This window comes from Phalangium opilio, unplaced genomic scaffold (genome assembly GCF_054372755.1).
Source record: "Phalangium opilio isolate 3A_F unplaced genomic scaffold, DU_Popi_V2 ptg000094l_1, whole genome shotgun sequence".
NCBI lineage: Eukaryota > Metazoa > Arthropoda > Arachnida > Opiliones > Phalangiidae > Phalangium > Phalangium opilio.
In genome coordinates, this window is record NW_028324199.1 from 4,608,218 (window position 1) to 4,618,469 (window position 10,252).

Genomic DNA, 10,252 nt, shown 5'->3' on the forward strand with positions numbered 1-10,252 from the left:
GGTTTATCCCTTTGATATTTTTCTTCAATAAAAGTCAAGAAGATTCGTCTTCTATTTTGGAATTAAGCTGTAAGTTGTCTTTAATTCATTTTTATGACCCTCGGAAGAATCTCCCTTTTTAGTTAAATGCTATTGAGGGTTACATAAATGGCGCCCGAACAGGGATTCGAAAGCGACTAGGCCTTAAGCCTCGGTTAGTCCCGTAGTAAAAACTGTTTATCACCGTCGGTATATTCGCCCCCCACGTGACGGTAAGCCTCGGCTTCCGCGTTGGTAAATAATTAAAGATAAATAAACTAATCTTAATTAATCATAATTAAATTAAATAATAAATTAAAATAAAATTATATTTATATTTAATGTATTGAATTAATATAACTTACTTGTTTATATTGTATAAACTTAACTAGTTTAACTATTTTGAATATTGTAAAACTTAACTTAATAAAATAATGGCCTACTCGGATAATAAACAACAATGGAGATTACCTCGAACAACTGAGGATGAGGAGGATGAATCGAAATTACATAAAGAGGAAGATCTATTTGTCTCTGCGGGGGATGACAGCGATACGCTAGCACCGCCTGAGATTGAAGATCCGTTGGAGGATTTTAACCGGATTCTTCGCTTTGAAGAAGAGAAGGATGAAGAAGATGTGATACGAGAAAGAGGACGGCCGCCTCTTCAGTATTGGGATTTTCTCCCTACCAATTATTCCCTCATAAGAGCATTCTCGCTCCCAAGGGAAGTTCAACTCCCTCAAATTTCCCTCCTCAAACTGGGATTGATACACTTGTTCCTCCCAAATCAGCGTCTAAAAGCGTTAAGCCTAAAGTTAGTTTTACACCCACATTACCTAATCCTAGGGTTAAAACAACCGGAACTCAAATGTCTCCGTCTCGACAAATCCCTCAATTTGGACCAGATACAACTGATGAGGAATTAAACTTTGGCAGATAATTCTACCACACAGGCTAAAGCCGTGGCCCAAAATGTAGCAATAAATAAAGCTATAGCTACTAGTTTGGATAAATAAGTTAGGGATCTGCCCACATTAATAAATAGAAGTACTATTCCTCAGACGGGAAAAGTCCCTATTGAGCCGCCGGAAAGGTTAGCGTTTATGGGATCGTCTAACGATAATGCCTCAGAGTTTTTAGCTGCTTTTGAGGAATATGCTAAATTTCACAAGCTATCAAATGAAGACAGGTTAGCGGCATTACCTCTCCTTTTACGAGGGCATGCTTTGTATTGGTACAGGGATTGAATCCGTCAGCATGACGATATTTGTAGCTCAAACCCTGCCCATCCTCATTTAGCTTGGAAGACATTTAAAAGGCACTTTAAGGCTCAGTTTAGAGACTCTGATTCTAAGCTTAAAATAGAGATTTCCCATAGGAGTCAGAAAGATAAGGAATCTGTAGAGGATTTCTTCGGGGATGTTATGAAGTTAAATTTAGGGATGACCCATCCTCTTTCCGAAAAGGAGTTAGTTCCTATTATTAAAAGCAATTTAAAGGATGAATTAAGAACTCCTCTCCTTTTCTTGCTATTTACTACAATGGAACAACTAAGGAATTCCTGTAAAACAATTGAGAAGGATATCGAAGTTAGGAAAAAGAATGCTGAAAAAAGGGAAAAGAAAAAAATCTCCCCCTAAACCTAAGGCTATAGTAAAGGCTGAGTTCCCTTGCCCAGCAAACTGGGGCTCCGAACATAGTCATTGTTCCCCTGGGCAGTGTCAACGCCCTTCTAATCCTCCTACTTCTCCTTCACATCCTAAATGGGAATATCCCTTACAACCTTTATACTCTAAAGCCAAAGCTAAGGCTAACAACTCCAATAGAGATCAGAGAACCTATAATAGAAGCTATAACCCGAGATCTAAGTCCCCTGGTAGTCAATTGGCTTTGTTCTACTCCTCTACACGTGTTATAACATATTATAATTGCCAAAAACCAGGTCATCTGGCACCCGACTGTCAATAAAAAAGATTAGCAAGTCGGGGGAAGCCCAGACGATTCCCGTTACTTCTGAACACACGACAGTTCACGCTAAGTTAGATAATGGGGCCCAAGCCTCTTTTGTCAGTTTGGATCAGTGGCAAAAGATTTGTAAATTTGCAAACTCTTCAGAATTACCTGAAGATGAACAATTAGATTGTGTAGTTTGGGGCGACGGCCGTTATACTTTTACAAAAGGTCTCAAGAACTAGAGTTTACTCTTAAGTCAAACGAAGGATAAAGGGTCAAATTAGATTTTGAATCGTCACTATGTCTAGTGGGTAACTTAAAGATCCCTTTTTCAATTCCATCTGAAAAGGATCCAATAGATAAGGAGATATTGATAGTGGGGTGGCGTAGCGGTTAGCGCTTTCGCCCTGCAGCAAGAGGATCCCGGGTTCGATCCCGGACTGTGGCACCGGGTGAAAATCTGGGAACAAATCCTTCTGCGTAGAGTTTGCAAGTTCTCTCCCCACTTGCTAAAAGGAGTTTTCCTCCGCGGTCTAACCCGGTTTCTCCTTTCCATCAAAACTTGCTGAGGTTAACGGTAATAGTTAGTATAGGGCGCTGTAGGTTAGCTGTGGCATAGGGGCTAGCCACCACCCCTCTATGCATTGTAAAGGGACCCACCTGTAAATAAGTCGCGAGTTGACTTAGTGTGGACATCCCTTCCTAGACCAAGCTAAGATTATTAGATTATTAGAGTATTAGGGACGCAGTTTCCGCAGCCCCTATTGCAATGAAGTCGGTATGTTATATGTTATATTTTTGGTTTTAGATATGACTTCCCATGCAAAAAGAATATTTCTTTTTGGGTTCGATTCCTTTGGCCCACTATTGTTTGAGATTTTGTGTCTAGGGGAATTATTATTGATATTTTAGGTATTGGGATTTTAAATTAGCAATTTCACTTTTAAAACAAAAACAAAAACATTTATTCTCTCGAGTATTGATTTAAACCAAATTAAATTGAAAACACAAAAATAATATAAAAAATGTTGAAGGGGGTTTAGTACTTATGTTCATAGTTCTTCTTCTTCTTTCGTCGTCGTTCCGCGCACCATATCTTCTTTCGCGCATACCCGCACCATCTTAATTTTAATCGTAATATTATTTTATTTTATTTTTATTTTAATTTTATTTGATACGGATTACGGATTTTATTTCTAAGTTACTAAGGTTGCGCGCCTGTCCGACGACATTTGTTTTTAAACGCGAAGTACCCATCGGGTAAGACTCCGAACCGTCCTTTTTTGTCCGCTGATGGTTTTTCGACTCTCTCTTCTGTTTGGGGCTCACCTCTAAACTGTTATCTGGGGGCTACGTGAGTTTTTGAGGACTTAAACTGTTATTCGGGGGCTACGTGACATAGTTATTTTGGAATTTTGTAATGGGGGTGTTTTGACAGGTTTTAAAATGTAAAGGTGAATTATTATTAGAAGGGGTAAGTGCAGGCCTCTGGCCACAAGGTCATACACACACCTTTCCTTTAAGCGACCCTTTAACCTTGATACGTGTCGAACGCCAGCATTCGACATTTCTCAAGATCAAAATAGAGCATTTAAGATATTTCTTTTATGATATAGAGTTATCCAAGTGTTTTAAAAGAATTGATTTAAGATATGTAGTGCAATATTTAATATATGTAGTGCAATATTTAGCATTGCACTATCTCTGATGAACAACGTCATCAATTAGAATCCCTTTTATTGAAATTTCCCTAGTAGTTTTCGGATGAAGTAGGAAGAACAGGACTTGTCTTCCATGAGATTCATACGGGAAATAGTCCGCCCATAAAATCTCAGCCTTATCGTGTTAATGATCAGAAAAAGAAAAAAATAGAAGAACATGTAAAGGAAATGTTAGATGAACGGGATAATCGGACCCTCTGTATCTCCTTGGGCTTCGCCCGTAGTTTTAGTTGGGGTTAACCCTATACGTTTTGTATTGATTACAGGAAACTAAACAGTGTTACCATAAAAGACCCTCATCCCTTGCCTAATATAGAGGATATGCTAGCTCGAGTAGGAAGACCGAAATATTTTACAACACTTGACCTTAAATCGGGGTATTGGCAAGTGGAAATGCACCCTAAGAGTAGAAAAAAAACTGCTTTTGTGACCCACATGGGAAAGTACGAGTTTAATGTACTCCCTTTTGGCTTTGTAACGCCCCTAGCTCCTTCCAGCGATTAATTGACGAGATCTTTAGAGACGCAGTATACTTCCAATTAATTGACTATTTAGATGATTTAATCTCGCTTAGCGAAGATTGGGATCAACACTTAACCTGTTTAGAATACGTCCTAAATAGATTAAAGGAAGCGGGTCTCACCCTTCAGTTGAAAAAATGTCGGTTCGCTCAGAAAGAAGCTACCATTTTCGGTCACATAGTAAATGAAAAAGGAGTGCATATAGATCCTTTAAAAATAGAAGCCATTCAGAAATTCCCTCCTCCTAAAAATGTTAAGGAAGTCCAGAGATTTTTAGGGATGTCAGGTTGGCATAATAGGTTTATTAATCACTACTCTCAAATCGTAGCTCCCATTAATAAACTGAAAAGAAAGGACCAAAAAATTATTTGGGATACCGAACAGCAACAGGCGTTCGAAAAGATCAAGGAAGAAATTTGTAAAGCTCATCCTTTAGCTTCCTTTAGAAGGGATTCCCCGTGCATTCTAACTACGGATGCAAGAGATGCAGGGTTGGGTGCCCTTCTTTCCCAAATACAAGATAATATAGAAGTTCCTATAGCCTATGCTAGTACAGGACTTAAAGATGCGGAAACAAGGTACTCCACTAGCGAGAAAGAGTGTTTAGCCATTTGTTGGGCAGTTAAGAAGTTTAGGCCCTTTCTAGAAGGTCGTAAATTCACTGTCCTTACTGACCATCAGGCTCTACAATGGTTATTTAATATCAGGGAACCAAATTCTCGACTAGTTAAATGGGCCATGTACCTTTAAACCTTTGATTTTACAATTAAACATAAAAAGGGAGTAGAAAATGTGGTAGCTGACGCTTTATCGAGAGCTCCGATAAACGTCCTAAGCATAAACTTTAGCTCCTCCACTTCAAATTCTACTAGTAATCAGGATCCAACTAGTAGCAGTACAAGTCAAAATTCTACCGGTAGTAGTAGTAGTAGTTCAACAACATCCTCAGTGATTCTGTTGAAGGTCGTACACGTCCCCCAGGTCCTAGAGCCTTATATTCTGTATTTACATTAGAAGTTGTAAGAACATCTCAAAGGGAAGACCCTTTTGCTTCCCCTATTATTAATTCCTTGCAAGGACCTAACCCAGTTAGGCATAAACTATTTGAATTAAAAAACAATATTCTCTAAAGAAGACCTTACAGGAACTATCCTGAAAAAAATTATTTATCTCCTCGTTTAATGCTAGAAGCCATGAGGTTATTACATGACCACCCACTATCAGCTCACAGGGGCAAAGATAAGACCCTAAGTAAAGTGATATATAGATATTGGTGGCCAACCATAGTTAATGATGTCCAGGACTACGTTCGAGGATGCACGTTATGGCAACAATTTAAGGCTAGGAACAGGAAAAAGCCAGGGCTAATGCAACCCTCTGAAATAACAAGTCGATATTACGGGACCTTTCCCTCAAAGTAGACACCACTTTAAGTGTTTAATAGTCTTTGTCGATTATATGACAAAATTCGTGGAAATGATTCCACTAAAGACTATTACAGCCAAGACTTGTGTCCAAGCTTTTAAGTCTATTATTACTAGATGGGGAGCTCCAAAAGCTATCCTTAGTGATAGAGGGGTACAATTTACTTCAAAACTTTGGCTGCAGACGTGCCGAGCTTTTATAATTAAACCAAAGTTTACCACCCCCTATACGGCTTAGGGAAATCCCACCGAAAGAGTAAATAGAGTAATAGGCGAACTTATATAATTCTATGTAGGGAATCATCATAACAGATGGGATGAGTCCCTAGACCTTTTCAATTTGCTATAAATTCTGCACCCCATGAAACTACGGGCAGATCCCCTTTCTTTTTGAATTTAGGGCGGGATCCACGTCTCCCTTGGGATTTAGAAATTGAAGAACCCATTCAGGACCCTGATGACCCTGGTCGTACTAAAGCTTTAAAAGTTCTTAAGGAACAATTAGAATTCAGTAACGAATTATCTAAATTAGCTAAGGCTCATCAAAAGAAATACTATGACCTCCGCCATGACCCTCTAGAAATTGAGGTAGGAACATTAGTATGGATGGAAACCCATCCTTTGTCAAGTACGACAGGTCAAATTATGAGAAAACTCAGTCCTAAATGGGCAGGTCCCTTTAAAATAATCGCCAAACACTCTCCTGTAGTCTACGAGTTAGATGATGCTAACTCAGGGCAGAATGTAGGAAAAGTTAATCTAGAACATTTAAAACACTACTAGACAAACGTAGCTGTCTTCGACAATGCTGTCAATGCAACCGCTTCACAGTCAGCTGTCTTCGACAATGCCGTCAATGCAACCGCTTCACAGTCAGAAGTTGCAAATGATCCTGAGTCAAGCTCTTCCCCAGACGGTGGTCGCGAACACCAACCTACGAGGACTTCCTCAACAACTTCATCTGATTCCTCGACATCAACTACTCTGGACGATCAAGCTGCAGACCAACAGATCATTCCTGATATCCCAGATGTACCTCGTCAACCTACTGACTCTGATAGTGAACCGGGCATGGCCCTATTTGAAGACCCTCCTCTCCTACTCCATACCTACCACGATATGCGAGTTTTCCAGCTCACTAGTCCATCTAGTGACAGTCCGCCTTCTGCCGCATGGAGGCTTCCCCGTCTGATCATGTAAAATCAGTCGCGGAAACTGAGCTACACAAATCAACTTCTAGTTTTACGGAAGAGATTCTAACGCCTGAGCAGAATCCTAGTTTTACGGAAGAGATTCTAACGCCTGAGCAGAATCCTAGTTTTACGGAAGAGATTCTAACGCCTGAGCAGAATCCTAGTTTTACGGAAGAGATTCTAACGCCTGAGCAGAATTCTAGCTTTACACCTGAACAGCTTTCTCAATCACAAACCCAATCGCTGCGTGCGTCTGAAAGTTCATCGACCACGTTATCGGAGTCCATGCGAACTCTTCGATTAAATAGGGCTACCTTACCCGATACTTATTTAGAGCCTTTTCGATTGGGATGGCGAAGAGAAGTGTGCAAAAGGGCAACGGTTAGGCCAGGAGGAAATGAAGTCGATATTTACTATCGCCCTCCAGACAATAAAAGATTAAGGTCAACTTACGAGGTCCAAGTTTACCTCCAGAATAATAATATAAAAAATCTAACCAGGGAGCATTTCTCTTTTGCCCGAGAGCCAATCTCTATTTTTCCATGGAGTTTATCTCTCAGGCTCACAAAAGACTTATCTAATATTAATAAAATATTTTTGTTAAAGATGACATCCAACAACTATCCCTTACCTTGGATGTTCGACTTCCATAAGGGAATAAAAGAAAGAGAAGAGAACCCAAGGAAGAAGATCAGCAAGACAGAGAAATCCGTAAAGGAAAAAGCTCTAAAATGTCGCAATTGTGTCGATTTTGGACATCTCAACTCTACAAATTCATGTTCTAATTGCTACTCGTCAGGACATGTAGCTATTACTTGTCCTTTTGATGAAGAAGACGTACTTCTACTTGAAGACCCAAAAAGAAGAAATGGGGGAGTTTGCCTCTATGAGCTTAGCATCACCTCCGTCCGTCTCGGACCGTTCTTTAGGGTTCCAACCTTCGGCAACTTCTACTTCTCTCCGAGTCTGACCCTTGGTCGTTGGTACGTTATCTTCCCCAACCTCACCGCCAGACGGACGTTAACATCCCTATTACAGTCCATCACAAGTTCAGGGCGGAAATCCTTGCAAATCCTACCCCCGAACCAGAAAACTCTTTGCCGAATTGCCCTTCCTCTACGCGCCAGTGGAGCCCTTTGGAGAACCCTGACGACGACGACGACGACGAGAAAAATTGGGAGCTGTTTGGGTCCATGGGATGGACCCCTAAACAAACCCTCCCTAAAATGCTAATTCCTTCTCTAATCGCGGACGCTAAGCATATTTAATATGGAATACATCAATTTGTTGGCGATGCCATAAAGTTGGGCATCATGTTGTCTCTGATTGCCCGGGGAAGAAGAGCCAAGCCGCATTAAAAAGAAGGGAAGGCCGCAGGCTATCCCGCCTGGAGAAAAAAAGAAAAGACGAGGAGAACCAACAATGAAAAAGAAAAAAAACCCGCAACCTTTGTGATACTCAAAACATTACCCCTGCTATTATTATTCTTATTGTTGTTGAGGAGGGTACGCGCACTAGCACCGATGCCAAAGGCATATTGTGCATCCTCGTATTCAGGCCTTGAATAGGCCCGTAGCTGCAGCGTAGCGAAGAATTCGCTCCACCGTAATAGAGGAGACCCTTGAGGGCTCCACAGTGTGTGAATCAAAATGTTCTAGTCTAAGCAAGGCGAAGCAGTCGCACTCGCAGAGTACGTGAGCGGATGTTTCATCCTTCTCCCGGCACAACCTGCAGACGGGGTCGTCAGCAAAACCCATCAGATTAAGCCGACAGTGTCCGGTCAGAAGACCGGTGGCCAGCCTAATATCCCATCTGCTGAGCGAAGTTAGGTCTCTAGCGCGAGACCTACAGGGACCATTGACTAACTGTTTTGTCTGTCTCTGGCCCACCATGTTATGCCAGAGCTGGTTTTGTATGCCAGTAAACCTGTCATGCAGACTCCGTTTGACGTGCCCGTAGGGGATGGGGACGGCCGGCTCCGGCCCCAAGAGCTTGGCCTCCGAGCCCCTTTTCGCAAAACTATCGACTTGCTGATTGCCATAATACCCGCTATGCCCTGGCACCCAATACAACAGAACCCTGTTGCAGGACGCCAGTCGCGCTAGCAGATCAAGGCAGCTGCGCACCAGTTGAGAGGTAATCTCACACTGGTTCAGCGCATTCAAGGCGGCCTGACTGTCAGAGTAAATTCTCACAGTCCGTCCGGTATATCCTTTGTTAATACAGTAATCTGCGCCATAACAGATCGCGGCAATTTCCGCCTGGAACACACTAGCAAAGGTGCCCAGGCAAGCAGAAAAACCGACCCTTGTGGTTTGGCAGTAATAGCCGGCGCCAGCGCCGGAGTCAGTCTTAGAACCATCGGTGAACCAAATAGTTTCACCTCCAGTGCCAAGAGGCAGCAGGTTAGTCCACTCGGCCCGACTGGGAAAGTGGATGCTGAATGGCTTAGTGAAGTCAAAACTGGTAACAGTTTTGTCAGAGCACATCGTAAGCGACGGCTCGAGTGCGGCGTACTCCCGGAAGAGCTTTTTATGACTGTAATCCCAGAGTCTTGGGACCCAACAGCCATTAATGTGGAGCCTGTAGGCCCCCATGACAGCCTCCTCCTCAATAAAAAGATGAAGAGGAAGCATGTCAAGGAGCACCTCCAGGGAAGCAGTTGGGGTTGATCTCATGGCCCCCGTAACACCGATGCAGGCAAGCCTTTGAAGCTTGCGCAGGGCAGCCTGCACAGTTTTAAGCCGGACCCTTGTCCACCAGACAAGTGCCCCGTAGGATAATATGGGTCTGATGATCCCAGTGTAGAGCCAGTGTACAGCCTTGGGGTTCAGGCCCCAAGTCTGGCCGACAGAGCTCCTGGTCCTCCAGAAATGCATTTGGCCTTCTTGATGCACCGATCAAGATGCGGCTTCCATGTGAGTCTGCAATCAAAAGTCACCCCCAGGTATTTCACCTCGGTGGACTTCGTCAGGACCTGGCCAAAGAAAGAGATATCAATTAACAGATCCTTAGTGTTCTTCCTCGTAAATGGAACAAGGACAGTTTTGTTAGGATTAACAGTGAGGTTGACCGCCTGACACCATTGCTCCACGTTAGAGAGAGCAGATCTCATAAGTGCGGTGACAGTAGCCGGGAACTTCCCGGTAAAGACTATCGCCACATCGTCCGCATACCCGAAACAGTGACAGCCCCCAGAACCCCTGAGCCTCTCCAGGAGTTCGTCCACCACCAGGCACCACAACAGGGGGGAGAGCACTCCACCCTGAGGGCAGCCCCTACTGGTAGTCACCCCTAGAGAGTCCCCAAAGAGAGACGCCGTCACCTCTCGGTCGGTCAGCATGGACTTGATCCAGCGGCCAAGAGTGTCGCTGATGCCAAATCTCTTGACAGCTTCAGTAATAACCGAGCTAGAGACC